Source organism: Bacillus rossius, chromosome 1 (genome assembly GCF_032445375.1).
Source record: "Bacillus rossius redtenbacheri isolate Brsri chromosome 1, Brsri_v3, whole genome shotgun sequence".
In the NCBI taxonomy this organism is placed as follows: domain Eukaryota; kingdom Metazoa; phylum Arthropoda; class Insecta; order Phasmatodea; family Bacillidae; genus Bacillus; species Bacillus rossius.
In genome coordinates this window covers 146,609,670-146,625,196 of record NC_086330.1, presented here as the reverse complement: position 1 = coordinate 146,625,196, position 15,527 = coordinate 146,609,670, and the positions used below count along the sequence as shown (strand labels likewise).

Sequence of the window (15,527 nt, the reverse complement as noted above, 5' to 3'; positions counted from 1 at the left end):
AGAAAGATACAAAGTGCAGGACAAACGCCATTTGAAATTTGTGTAATGTTAAAATCAATATCGGTAGCATGGGAAGAACAGCATTTGCCAGCCACGCAAGAGGGCTAAAACACGTGCGTTTGGTGTCAAGTAATTTTGGTGACGTGAAATTATAAATTTTTTGTTGGTGGTAGGTTTTGTTTTAAGCAAGTTCATTGATTTAATTTTTAAACCTATAGTTAAGTTGTCTATTGTTTAACGCCAATAAAACATCATATTGTATGTGCTTTGTGTAACAAAAATGCAAATTGTCAGGGCCGGTGCAAGGTAAATTGGCGCCCTAGGTGAAAAACCTTAATGCCCCGCCGGACACCCCAAAAAAAATTTTCCTTGCCTCAAAATACATCACGTAAGCCTAAGATTTTGTCAACAATCAAATGTAAGCAGGCTTTTTTTTTTTTTTTTTTTTTTTACTTATTACAAATTATAAACAGGTCACTGTGGACTTTAAATAACTACTTATATCAATATAAACATTCCAAACTGTTAAAATATCCATTGTCATCTAGTTTCAATAATCGTTAAACATATTGTATCAGCTGTTATGTGTCGTGCTGCGCCGCCCCCTGCTACTTGGCGCCCTGGGCGGTTGCCTAGTTCGCCTATATGGACGTGCCGACCCTGCAAATTGTATGCAAATATTGATAAAAACCACCCTTGAAAAAACCTGGAAAACACCAGGAATTTTATCATCCCAGAAGAGTGGCCACCCTGAGAACCCTACCTGTTTTATCCCATAATCGTCGCACATTTTATACTAAAATAAAGTTTGAAAAGTAAGGGTGTGATTTTTATGTGAAAAAAAAGCTTTTTATTATTATTATTTATAAAAGGTAAAGTAATTCGTAAAAACAATACCTATGCATGGAAAGTATGTACTTTTATTTAAAGAGTTGAGTACCGTGTTTTCTCGCATAATCGTCACACATTTTATTTTAAAATCAAGTTTAAAAAGTAGGGGTGCAACGATTATACAGAAAAAAAATTTTTTTGTATAGATAAAGTTATTCATAAAAACAAAACCCAAACCCAAACTACGTTTATTTAAAAAGTGAAGTATAAAAAAGCACGCCAAACAATTTAAATTAATAAGTCATGCAACAAAAAAACATTCAACTTTAAATAGAAAAAAAAATCTGTGATCCAAATGCAAGCCGAACGAATGCATAACTATCGCCGTATACACACCACAAAAGAGTGCGGGCCATCAGATGTAGTTAACTGCACTCGACAGAGAGCGCGCGCTGCATGCACTCAGCGAGATATCGATATTCGGCTACGTATGCGCACTCTATTCGGGAAGCAACATAACCAAACATTAATAATTGGAACTAGCGCTGGCTACATTTTTGTAAGCGGTGCACTGGGGCGTCGTAGACGAATAGATGAAGGTTATAATGTTTAAAAAGTCTTTAAAAGAAAATTTACACATCAGACAACTTCGTATTTCCGTTAATTAAATAAGCTAGAGGTAATGTCCGAATAAATATTAGATTTCTATTTGAAAATACATCATTCTATATGGAAAAAATACCCACACAAAGCGCTCGGATTCTAATAGTGCGACCAAAAACATCATGCAAAGTTTACGCGAGAGGTTTTTTTTATCCAAATTCTGACGCCCTAAAATATGGTTGCGACGATTATGCGAGTGCGACGACTGTGTGATAAAAGAGGGTATACAAATACACGCCACCAATTTAAATTAATAAGCCATGCAACAAAAACATTTTGTTCAGCTTCAAATAGAAAAACCAAAACTGTAATACGAACGTGAGTCAGAACGCATAACTAGAGCCAAGATTATATGGTTTTATTTTGAACCTGATTTTGTCATTTAAAACCACACATTTCGTCGTTATTTCGTCTTTTAAAAAAATATGGGTTTTTTAAGCTATTCATGGTACTTACAAAATATATTTCACAATTGTGACATAAAAAATGGCAGTTGGGCCTATTGTGTTGTTTAGAATCACATGTAATCAACATTTTAATGTTCTGGTTAAACATTTTCTCTTAAAAAGTACCATCGGACATCAGGTCATCGCAGTTCCAATTTTTTGGATGACACATTAAGATAAGAAACTGTAGAAAGTTTTACTATGCACACTTTTACACAAAAATTACGAAAATGCTACCATTGTTAAAAGTTCTGCATTTTCTGGCTTCAGCGATCTTCTTCTGTCACTAACAATTAAAGAGTATTTTGAAAAAGACAGTTCAGAATTGACGTTTGAGGTGGGTATCCAGAGCAACTTCAAGGCTGCTGTTGCAAATTCTGAGTAATCTGCTTTCATTCGACACAAAATCTCCATCACGTCGATGTGGTTCACGTGTGGCTTTTGTTGTTCTTCAGCGACAATTTTTTTAGGGCTACATATCCGCCTGCCAGAGTAAGCTTTGGTACCTGCTTGATGAAAGGTAGGGTCTGGGTGTGCTGTAAGAATTCTTTATCATCTACATTAATGTTTCCCATATTCTGAGGGTCAAAAAGTGCTCCAATATTTGTAAAAAGATGCCGAGAAGGATCACAAGTGATCAGTTCATTAAGTTTCAGCAGACTCAAATTTGCTGTATGCTTGAACTTCTCTTTCAGTTCTGCAGTATGTACAGTTCTCATTGTTGACAAAATGTTGTCAACTGATTCTGGCAATATACCTTTTGTCAGCACCTCAATTACAGACTGCAATTTGTTTAGTCTGGATGACAGATGATGAGCACAAGGATATGAGCTGCCTTCCAACCAGTTGATAAAGTCTACAAAGTTAGCACAGCTCTCAGCCACAAATAGGCACAGTGCTTTAGTACTCTGTGCTTCATGTGCTCCCAAATCCTTAATGAATTTAATCCCAGCATTGTCATCACTGAGTTCGTCAAAAAAATCAATGATGTCATCAAAGTGGATGGCCAAGTAAGATACAGACTCGAACCAAGTGTTCCACCGTGTAATGACAGGCATGGGAAATAACTTCACTAAACCACTGTCTTCCCCATGCTTGTTCCGTAGAAAGTCAAGGTAGGCATGTCTTCTCTTTCGTGTGTTTTGGAATGCATTCTTGACTTTACACACAAAAAGGTTCAGTTCTTCCAAATTATTCTGCCATATTTGGCCTACAATATTTATTTTGTGTGCCCAACATTGTACATGGTAGACATGTTCACCAAATATCCCTCGTAGTGTTGCAGCAGATTTGGTCATATAACGTGCACCATCTGTTACATACGCCACTATGTTTACATCCTTGACATCATATTTTGAGCAAATGTCAATGACTGCTTTAGAACAGCAAGCAGCATTAGCAGACTCAAGTACACAAGAAGCTCCTAGAAGAACACACTGCTGAGCCCCTGGCACAAGTGGTTTAAACAAAATGTTGAAAATACAATTGTTACTTTTGTCAGTTGTTTCGTCAGCAAGAATGACAACATCCTGACCATTCAGCTTCTGTGTAATTTGTGCCTCTTTCCTTTCTCGTAGCAGGGGTATGTATTTCTTTCTCATCCAATCAGCTTTTGGCAAGTCCCCTGCACCACATACATGTTTCCCCATCCATTCCTAAAACTTAACATTGTCCAGTGTTTCAATAGCTATGCCAGCTCCTAAAAATGCTTCTACTGTTTCCAGTACAAAATCTTCCTTTTCTTCTTTAGCACGTTTAAGCACTGGTCCTGCTTCTAAAATACTGAGTTGCCGTTTTGAAGCAGATTGTTTTTCTTTAGCATTTTTGTGTTTTTCACTCACTATGTGCTTGTTTAATGTGTCTTTACGCTCATGTTCCAAGCGGCAATCGTAGTATTTGCACATCAATATTTTTCCATCATTAACAAAAAATCCTTCACTTTTAAATTTGCTTGCACGAGAAACAGCGGTAGATTTATTCTTCGGCATATTTATTTTGTTTGCAGAGATGCTTTACATAACGTTTTTTGTACATAAGTCTACAATCCCTAACAATGTGTTGGTAATTTTCACGGCAAATAATATTTAACGCCTTACTTTTGCTTCTATGTTGTATTCATAACCAAACAAAAACGTCAACAATAATTACGTCACAGATGCCACAATACTGAGCATAGATACGAAGGCACTGGAAGAGAGAAGAAATTTAACCAGTGAACAATGAGTGCAGTCCAGTGCAGAAGCAGAAAACGCCGTGATTCGGCCTTACGTGAGAAGTATCTTGCTTAGCGAAACTCTTTGGCATGACACTAGTAGCCGTTTATCTTAGTATAACTTTTTGGCATACTCGACTCTGTTGTTTACAATGCTAGTTAAAATGGTAGCGCGGTGTTGCGAAGTGGTTTGCAGTGAGACTTGTATTGTGTAATTTCGGTGTTATTTAGCGGTTTTTCTCAAAAATCGCTTTTTTCGCATTTTCCATATAAATTCGCGGAAAATTTCGCGATTCACCATATAATCGTGGCCCTACGCATAACTATTGTCGTAGTACACATCATGAGAAAGCACGGGCTATGAAATGTAGTTAACTCGGCACAGGATAGAGTGTGTGCAAAGCATGCAATCGGTGAGCTATCTGTATCGATATTCGATTACATGTGTGCACTCTATACATGAATCAACATAACCAAACTTGAATGATGCCAACTAGTGCTGGCTGCATTTTTTAAGTGGTACACAGCGGCAACAAAGAAGAAAAAATAAAGGTTATATTGTTTGAAAACGTCTTTAAAAGAAAATTTACACATCAAACAACTTCGTATTTCTGTTAACTAAATAAGTAAATGGTAACATCCGAATGAATATTAGATTTCAACTTTAAAATACATTGTTTTATACAGGAAAACTACCTACACAAAGCACTCGGAATCTAAAAACACTATGCGACGTTAATGTGAATAAAAATTTTTTCTTCAAATTTGATGTCCTAAAATAATGGTGCGAAGATTATGCGCATGTGACGATAATACCATAAAACACAGTAAATGTTTGCAAAAGTAAATATGTACGTTAAAAAAGAATAATCATGACACTAACAGATCATTGCAGGAGAGAGGAATTTCACAAGAACACAAAATCTTGGATTCCAATTAGTTTCAGTTATATATTTTTCATAGACAGTGGAACCTCGCTACTACAAGAGCTGACAATGTTGAGAGAAATCCTCGTCACTACAAGTACTCGTAATAACCGAATGTAGAGAATTAAAGTCTTAAGTTAAAATCCTGAACCTTTCAAAAAGTCTTAATTTCACACCATATACACTGTAATGAAAAAATGCATAGAGTAAAAGTTTTAGCAAATTAATTTGCAAATAGAAAAGGTCACTGAATTTTTTTTTTGTAGTTGCGATGGTTTTTGTTTTAATCGCAAATGAAATGTGGTCTGACCATTACTGTGCTCCGAGATGCAGCAAAGACAACAGCTGTCACCTTCGCCATGCTTGGTTAAGGAGGGGAGGTAAGTGTAGGGGACAAAGGAAAATAATGCTGATGCTATGCTGATGCTATTTCTGATAGGAAATACCAGTGTGTCACATGCCCCAGATAAGTTACTGTGAGGATTTTTCATTTGTCTTCAATCCATACGCACACACAAATTTGACAGCAGGTATTTGGTAAATTTAAATATGATTTGTTTACATTATCAAAATAAGGTTCGCACCTTCCATAATATTCTATTAATAAAAGTGAAGTCTTGGTATGATGCGTCATAACATCATAACATAGCAACAATTCTTCTGGGTTCCGCTTTATAATCCTGGAGTAAGGGGCAGCACTGGCCTACTTCACCGCCATCACTCTATCAAACTTTCCAATACTGAATGCACCTAACTATTATAATACAAAGGAGATTTGGAGGGAAAGCTCAGACACTATCACAATAAGTTTCCAAGATAAAAAGATGGATTCCCACAATATTTGTGCAAATTGCTGATAATTGGTTGTAATGTTATGCATGAGAGTTGCCATTAATAGCTTGGGAATATGCAAGCAAAAACAATTTTGTTGGGGCACAGTTCAAAGCAGGTAGTATTTGGAATACACAGCATAGTTTCACACAAAAAACCTGTCAAGATAAGACACGAAGATTGCTTGTGTTGTCAGGTCTCAGACATTATAACGGTATAAGATGGAGGGGGATAGAGCGTCACACCTGCTCATACAACTGTCTCTCTCTCACTCACACATACACACACTTATTTTTAGATCTTCCACTCTACCAAAAACCGGCCCAGCAGACAGCAACAGCTACGGGAGGGAAAGGGCAAATATTCACCGCAGAGAGAGAGAGAGAGAGAGAGAGAGAGAGAACGAACTTGTTTGTCACCAGAAACCAGCCCACTTCCTACCCTTCCTCCGGCCGGCTGCTACCTGTTATCCAGTCCGCCAATCTAGCCACGCAGAATGCACTCTCTTGGTTAGAAGTTTGTGTATACTACGTGAAAGTTCATTTTTCTTTGTTTGAAGATGCCGTTTAAATCACTCGTACTTAGAGAATGGCCAACAAGGAAGCACTCGTAATAACCAGTTATTATGATTTACATAGTCAAACTGACTGCATGACAAAACTGTTGTAACTTTGGAGGTCTCGTAGTATCCCGTACTTGTAATTATGAGGTTCCACTATGTATTTGTTGATGGTGAACCGCTGTGGCTAAACAGATGCTAAAATAATTTATCAGTTGCATGGTAATTTCATTATTAGGTGCTGATATGGTATTGGTGTCTAAAGGGGCCGGGGTAACAAAAATACTACAATCAGTCAATACTTGTAAGCATTTATAATGTAAATTTGTTTGAAAATGTACGTAGTATATTTAGACTTCTTAAGTATTGTTCTTTACATCTTTAGTTAAAAATTCTCCTTGAATTTCCATAATTTAATTTTGGCACAGAGTAAAATTGGAGATTGGAATTAAGGAAAATTGTGGAATCTGAATCTGGATTGGAGAATATTATGGAATCAACTTATCCCTAGTAGAAATTTTTTATTTCATTTTTTCATGAATTCTAATTTTTGTTCTCTGCAATCCACCATTTTGGCTATTTGGGTTCAGTAGTTTCCTTTAAAATCTTCTGACATTGTCAGTTTGTAAAGTGGCAAGGTTTCACTGTAATATTAAGTACATTGTAATTAGATTTTGCTATTGTTGTGCATTAAACTGATTTTAAAGCTTATATTTTGTTTTTTGCAGGCATTTTTTTTTTAAACTGCAGAGGTGGAGTGTCCAGTTAGCTGGTCACATGAACTCTATAAACTGAACAGTTAGTGACTGAGAAAGTGTCGTACATTTGTGTTGGATTCCTCGATGTTGGTGGCTTATTATTCCATTTTGACTTGTCTTGATTTACTGTATTATGTAGAAGTGTATGGCAAGTTTATTTCTAAGACATGTGGTACTTGGTACCATTCTGAGTGCAGTGCTTTTTTTTTATTACTGCATTTCCACCTGTAGCTATGATGTGCTATTTTTATCTACTTATAATTAAGTTTGGTGAGTTATTTTTAAGTTTATTAGTATCTGTTAGGTTACTTATTATAAGTTTAGTTAAGTTAGTAGCTATTTGTTAAGTTGTATCATTTGTTAGAAATATTACTGTGTTGTTTTTATTATAGTTCAGATATATTTCACACATGCCTACAAAGACATGGTAATCATTTAACATTTTTAACAGTGAATCTCAATTGTTATTTTGTGGTATGTTTATCCCATTCCATTTTACATATTGTTTTACATTCCTAGTTTGAATTTTTTGTAAATTGTTCTTATGCACATGTACAATTTTAAGCCTTTTACATTCCATTTCAGTTTACAGCATTCCATTCTGTATAAAGAAGTTGAGTTCTACAAATTTACAAGACTGAAGTACTATTTTATAGCTTTCCCACGTTATCTATTAAGTTTGTGTGAAACCAATATAGATATTCTAATAAAATTAAAACAAAAATGAAAATTCTTCATCAATGTTGATATCTTATTGAAATTTTTATTCCAGAATTAGAATAATTAGAAATCCTTTATTCATTTGAAACATGAATAGTGTTGTGCAATGGAAATTAACTGACACAAATAATGTTTGCTTCTCAACTCATCAAACAAAAGAAAAATTATGCATGAAATTGTGAATTAATTAGTAATATTAGTGATGGGCGATATGAATTAAAACTGATACCAATCCAACTAATGATTCATCTCTTTTACAGATCCGATAAATTATACAAAAACAAAACTGATTCAATACTTTTTGTAAATAAACACAATTCAAGTCTCCAGAAAGTTAATATTTTTAGTAATTAATAGAATTATTTATTATAGTTTTTTTTAGTAGGTAACAAAAAAAAAGCACTTTACCTTATTAAATTTGTGCATAGCCCAATACCGTGTTTTATCGCATGATCGTGGCACATTTTATACTAAAATAAAATTTAAAAAGTAAGGTTGCAAATTTTATTCGTAAAAACAAAACCTATGCATGGAAAGTACTTTTATTTTAAAAGTAGAGCATACGAATGCACGCTTAACTATTTAAATTAATAAGTCATGAAACAAAAACATTTTGTTCAACTTTAAATGGAAAAACGAAAACTGACACAAAAACTGTGAGTCGGAACGCATAACTATCGTAGTACACATCACGAGAAAGCGTAGGCTATCAAATGTAGTTAACTTGACACCAGGCAGAGCGCGCGTGTTGGATGCAATCAATGAGCTATCTGTATCTATATTCGACTGCATGGGCAAACTATACGGGAATCAACATAACCAAACATGAATGAGGCCAACCATACGCTGGCTACATTTTTATAAGCTGTACACATCGGCGACGAAGACGAAAAGATAAAGGTTATAATGTTTGAAAACGTCTTTAAAAGAAAATTTACACATTAGACAACTTTGTATTTCTGTTAATTAAATAATTGAGTTGTAATATCCAATTGAATATTAGATTTCAACTTTAAAATACATTGTTTTATACGTAAAAACTACCGACGCAAAGCGCTCAGAATCTAAAAACATCATGCAACGTTTATGTAAGGAATTTTTTTTCTCCAAATTTTGATGTCCTAAAATAACTGTGCAACGATTATGCGATAAAACAAGGTACACATTATACCCTTGACTAATTAAATGAAGTACAACATTGAAGTAAAGTCTTAATTACAGAAATATTGGTGTAAAAGATGCTTGCGGAACTATAAACAGGCAAGTTGAAATTATTGGTAACACCCGAATGGATGAAACAATTGTATCGTAAATTATATCAGCCAACTTTGATAGAAAACTATTACATCGGTACATCACTAATGTTAGGTAATGCAGTTAAAATACCTTCCTTTTATATGTTATGTTCTCAGCAAGGGAGGTCCATCAGCCGGTAAGGGAATAAGTAACACCTACTGTATTGCTGGCTCTTTTTCATTAAAATATGTTTGCATCCAAAGTTAAATAGTGTAAATAATTGCAAAGTACATGTTTGCTCAACTTTTTGATGATGTGTTCCTGAACGAAGATGAATTTTTCATCTATTTCTAATTACACTTTCATTTTTCTCTTGAACAGATTGCCTAAATTTCTGTAGAAAGAGGATAGTGTTGTTCAACATCGTATCCCCAGCATTTGAAGTGTTAGTAGCTACTCTGTAGTAAAATAGTTCCATTGATTGAAACAAGAGGAATAAAAACTAAATTACATAAGACTACACCATTGGTGGACAGTCCTCAGAGGTCCCTTCTTCCGGTTATGCAACTTTTAGTGACATCACACACAGGCATACGTGGAAAATCAGATGGCGATTCCAGGAAATCATTTGTAACTTTTTGTTATCATAAACTTAAAAACTGGTCTCCATTCACTTGGTTGGGCTGCAGAGAAAATTTTTTGACTATAAATTAGACTGACCTTCAGTTTAATTGAATTTAATTATGACTTGAGTGGTTAACTATATTAATTCAGTTCTCCATACCATTAATCAGATCATCGAAAGTCCCGAAAATCATGAAAAAGTAAGTAAACTGAAGGACTGGTCACAAAAGTCGCTAAAAAGTCCTTAAATAGGTAGGGAGGAGATTATATATAATGAAATTAATCAACATATTTAATCAAAATTCAACTCAGATTACAAATATGTAATCTTTTAATATATTAAATTCAATGAATGTAGATTATTTAGCATGGAGTTAGTACCAAATTGCATGTACTAAATAGATTGGTAAAAAAAAAATTATATTGCTATTTTTATTATTATTGGTAATTAATTTTTACATTACAATATTGGTACATTTTTTGAACGCTTGCTGATTGTCCCAGTAGTGTGACATGCTTATTACAATTTATTATTTTGTAAAAGTGCATCATGCATCAGTCAAAATGACACTATTTGGTAAAGTAAGTATTGTTGAACAAGTAAGTGTCGTATTTGTTGAAAATGGTGCTGTCTTATTGAATATACAGAGTTCGTAAAAAATAAAACAAACACAGAAATCTCTTGTTTTAAAAACGAAATTAGCCTAAAAATAAAACCATTATATCTTGTGTCTATAATTAAGTATCAATTGTGCTGGAAGTCACATAACTTTAATTCCCAGCTGCCTTTTGCTAACTTGCGTTTGTTTTTTGACTCTCACTTCAGTTTATAGTCACATGTGGACATTAACTTAGAAAATGTTTTACCTGTCTAAACTTAAAATTCTGCTCTTTCCTGTGAAATGTTTTGTTTTGGGATATCTATTTTTAAAAATCACCATTTACAAACTTTTGTGGAAATTTTGTCGAAAGGTTCTGATAAAATCTTGAAATTGTTTCATTAATATTTGCAGATACCCTGTTAATGTGTAATATTTGGGTATGCAAATTTATCACCATTTACAAACTTTTGTGGAAATTTTGTCGAAAGGTTCTGATAAAATCTTGAAATTGTTTCATTAATATTTGCAGATACCCTGTTAATGTGTAATATTTGGGTATGCAAATTTTACAATTATCAAGCACTGAAATGAAAATTTGTGCACAGTGGAGATCGTACTAGACTGCAACTGTACAAGAAAAGCTATCGTATATTTAAAAAAAATCAGCTTCTGCATATCGGTATCCAACGATTTGGCTCTTTCAACATCAAAAGAGAACACTATCTTATAGCATGTGATAGTGTATTACCTCTTAAACTCGGTTTTATTGGTAGTATATTGCTGGATGGTGTTGCAGTGTTGGGCTGCCTTTAAACACTGCCCTTACATCACACATTCCATAAAAAAACATCACAAATTAGTTTCGTCATTGAATTTGAGGTAGTGTTTTTACTGGGACTGAGTAAGTTATGGTTAGGCATATTTATTAAGTTTGTCGATTCCTGGTTTTATTATGTATGTTCCATTTAAGATAGCTTTAAACACATATGTCATGGTGGTATACTAGTTAGACCACTCTTACACTCAACAGTTCTGCCTGCCTTGAAACCTTGCCTGATGCTGTGAAATGGTATTACAAGTTAAATAACTTAACTTTTACATGCAATTCAGCTAACATTAGAAACATTTATTTATAATGCAAATTATGTTAGTAGTTCTTAGTGGTTTTCTGAAAAAGGCCTTAATTTGATTTTTATTGTTTAAGTATTTCTTAAATATTTTAAAATTTTACTATGGATTAAATAAAACTCCATAATAAACATGTTATTCCAGTTGCATAAAAAAATTTAATTGCGTAATGTTAATTTTCATTCTTTCAATTTAACTCTAGCAGCAAACAATGTTTCACTAGTGCACTATGTGTTTCAAGATGCTGTTAGCTCCAAAATACTGTCTGTGCTTTGTTTCTTTTGTCAGTGAGGGATATTTTCATAAGTTCAATTTTTGCATAGTAATAAATTTACTAGTTGTGAACTGTGAGTTATAAAAATTGATTCTTATTCATATATATGTATGTGTGAAGTTATTAAAATTCCGAAATGGCTCCTTAAAAACCTTTAATTTTTATTAAGGAAACAGGTGGTAACTATTTGTGGTATGTATCTTGTGGATGTGTGTAACCACGGGTGATACATGACCACGTCTTTCTAACTTTGGTTTTTGAGTCTCCATTATCGATACTGTCTGCTTCCCTTTGTGAGAAATGAAAGTAATGGGTAGTACATATTGTAAAATTGCCATCTCCCCCCTCGTCTAGCTTCACTTCCCCATGCACTGGCCTACAAAATGAGCAGACTGGAATAAATAATGCTCAACATCAGCAAATCCCATTGCCAGTAGACAGACACAAACAATCCCTAACTTCCTTCCTCAACCAGATGAGTGTGCCAGAAGACAACCATAATGTTGCTGCTAGTAGTCAAAACATTTTGCTGTTCTTTCATTTTTTTGGAACATAGTTCATATTAAATTATACTCCTAAGGCCACAGAAAGTATAAACACCATTTGGTATGCTATCAACTTACAAAGCAACTGTCACTTTAAATCTGGATGGAATAAAATAAAAAAAATTAATTTGTTTTTTATGTGAAAACTTTTCAAATTAAATCCTTGCTAATAAATGATACATTTTTTTTTTTTTGCATTTAAGTATTTACTTTGAGCAAAAAAATTACCAACGAAGCTTGTTTCTTCACATAATTTCTATCAGACTTGACTTGTAATATTACAGTTAAAACTCTCTTAAGAAATATTTTCTGCTTGGTAAATTTAAAAAAAGAATGAGTACATGACATATTAATACATACAATTTTACCCTTTTTAAGTTTGTCCTGTTGATAAGAGTCAAAATTTCGAAGTACCTTGAGAAATTACTTAATAGGGATTTACTATATTTGTATTGGATACCTGCTGTTGAAACAGCATCCTTGTGTGTATTTTGATTTAATATTTTAGCTATATTTTCTTGTTTTTATTAGTTTAGTTAAGTTTGTATATTGAAGTTGTAAGTTTTATATCAGTAACACTGCAAATAGCTTTAGTTTGTATGTGTAGAAATAGTGTTGAAATACCATATATTTTTACATGAAAATTGTTTAGTTTTAGTTTTTGTGTTACCTATTGCATTTAGAAATAATGTAGTACACATGAGTTTTTGTGACTGCACATTTAAGACAGAATGGTGCTAAAATGTTCAAAGGTAGTTGCACATTTACTCACAGTATTTAATGAGTATGTTATTTTTAATTTTAAAAAAAAAAAGTGATCTGAAAAACATTTTTGGATTAGTACTACATTTTTTTAGTTGTGTGCAGTAAGAAATTTTATAACCTTTGTTCAGTTTTTATTCATCCTGGAAGTTATGGGGTAGAGTTTGCACATTCATTTATTTATATATATTAACTAAACCCCACTGCAAGTTCTAATTTAACATGTAGTGAATACAGAAGGTTTGCCATATTTATGGTTTCCTGGATGATGGTAATCTTGGGTTGTGCTTATACATGATACTACTTTGGCAAATTAAGTAAATTATGAGAAATGCATACGTATGTAGTGTGAAATAGTGTTGTTACATTTTTGTAGATGTTTGTGCAATTTGATCCCAAATCATATTTCTGCTTGAGAATCATCTTGTTACAATATGCACATTATAGAGTTCTTTTATTTGTTAGCATGGATATGTGATCATTTTTATGACTGCTGTCATATGTTATTACACGTTCAATAAATCATGTACCTGTCTATTACTGTTATACTGATTTACAGAATCTATATGTGAAATAAAACTAGCTACAATGACTAGAGGTACTCGAATTTCGTTAATAACGAAATCGTGAAATTTTACTAACGATTTTGGAACTACATTCTAAGCACTTACAAATTGGTTTCCAAATGCCTATTTTGATTTTACAGCATTTCGTTTTCACGAAATAACTGGCGATGCCGCAAAATTCATTACTATTCGCGATATTCTTGTTGTTTCACGAAATATCCGCGAAATGTCAGAATTTTAACGCGATATGAATATTAAGTTTCACAATAATACTTTTGCCGCAAAACGTATTCGTTTAGTAAACCAAAACATCGTAAGCTGTCTTTATTGAGATGCGCCATAGATAATTTGAAACAAAATAAATACCAAACACTCGGCCTGAAAGCGGCAACCATTTATCAGCTTTCCTAGCGGGATGTGGATGAAGTTTGCTGTTTGGCCATATTCGTTTCCGTTGTTGTATTGCTTGTAAATAATAGCAGAGAGGTTATGGGATTTTAACGTCGCAATACGCCGGTCATGTGAAATGACCAAATGAGGTTTGAAAAGATCCTACGTTCCATGTAAATAGTTAAATGTGAACGAAAATAGGTAGTTGCGGTTTGTTTTGTTTGAATTTTACTTGATACTTCACAATGCCTAAGGTCGTTTCAGTGTTTGAAAGAGCTAAAGAATACAAGCATGAAGGATTCGTTGTTTTTAATAAAGAAAACCGGATAATGATGTCTAAATTTTGCAATACGGTAGTAGATTGGAAAAGGAAAGATACTTGTGAAAAACACTGCAAACAGCGAGCATCTCATTTAGAGAAGAAAAAAAGTCAATCACCACCATCAGGTTGTGGAGTCAAAAGGCAAGTGACACTCGAGGATAATATTGTTCTCCATAAATGAGCAAAGGAAATGTGTTACGGTTCTAACGTCCTAATAAAAACAATTTGATGGGAAAGAGGCCGGAAAATGTGTAGTAAAACAAAATTATAGTAAATTTAAAAAAAAAAACTTTTGAGCCTGAAATTTTATAGGTACCATACTCATTGTAATTAACTAATTTTTTAGGGAACCCTTCCTTACATGTTTACCAAACTATTTGGCCAAAGTGGCCAATACTCCAATACAGGAAAAAATTAATTCTATAAATTTTTGTGCAGAAACATAGCATAGGCCTATTTAATACTCAAAATGTTTAAATACATAAACACAGACTGTAAAATTCTAGACACTATATGTGATGTAAAATTTAAGCTTGAGACAGTCTAAATGCTTGATTAACTTTTAATAAATAAAAAAAAAACTTAACTTTACTTGACAAAATGTATTTATTCCCTTTGATAAATTTTTAAAATTAATTTACATTAAGTAATATGGGCAAGTATGTATAGTGAAACCTCATAGAAACAAGGCCTACATGAAAATATCTTATTTAATTCTCCAGTTTGTTTAAAAGTAATGTGTATATAATCTACTAGATAACTTTTCCACTTCTGTAAGGCTTACTCAGGAATCTAGTGATTGCTGTATCAAGTATGATGTACAGATTTGTGTGTGTATCATGAAATTAAATAGTAATTAGCAGAACAAATGCACTCATTTAACAAAAAAAAATTACCGAAATATACCTCCGAAATACTTTTTTTTTACCGAAATATAGCACCGAATTCCTATAGTTTATTTACCGAAATCAGGCAGTTTTATTTACCATTTTTCATGGGCTCTAACAATGACACATAATAGCTGGTGGCTTGCAAAATTTGCATCTGCTGTAAAATAATTCATTATACCAGTTGGAATACTTTAAGCTATTTTTTTTTAAAATTTACATTATATCGCACAGCAGTTAAATAA

The 15,527-nt window shown here is 33.3% G+C and overlaps 1 protein-coding gene across 1 annotated transcript in view; it reads left to right on the top strand.

Moving 5' to 3' along the window:
* Nucleotides 1-13,654, top strand: part of LOC134546258 (E3 ubiquitin-protein ligase UHRF1-like) — an 85,296-nt gene extending 71,642 nt beyond the window's left edge. The window contains exon 14 of the mRNA XM_063388958.1: nt 7,197-13,654. The gene's annotated coding sequence lies outside the window, so the exon portion shown is untranslated. The remainder of the gene's footprint in view (nt 1-7,196) is intronic.
* The last annotated feature ends 1,873 nt before the right edge of the window (nt 13,655-15,527 follow it).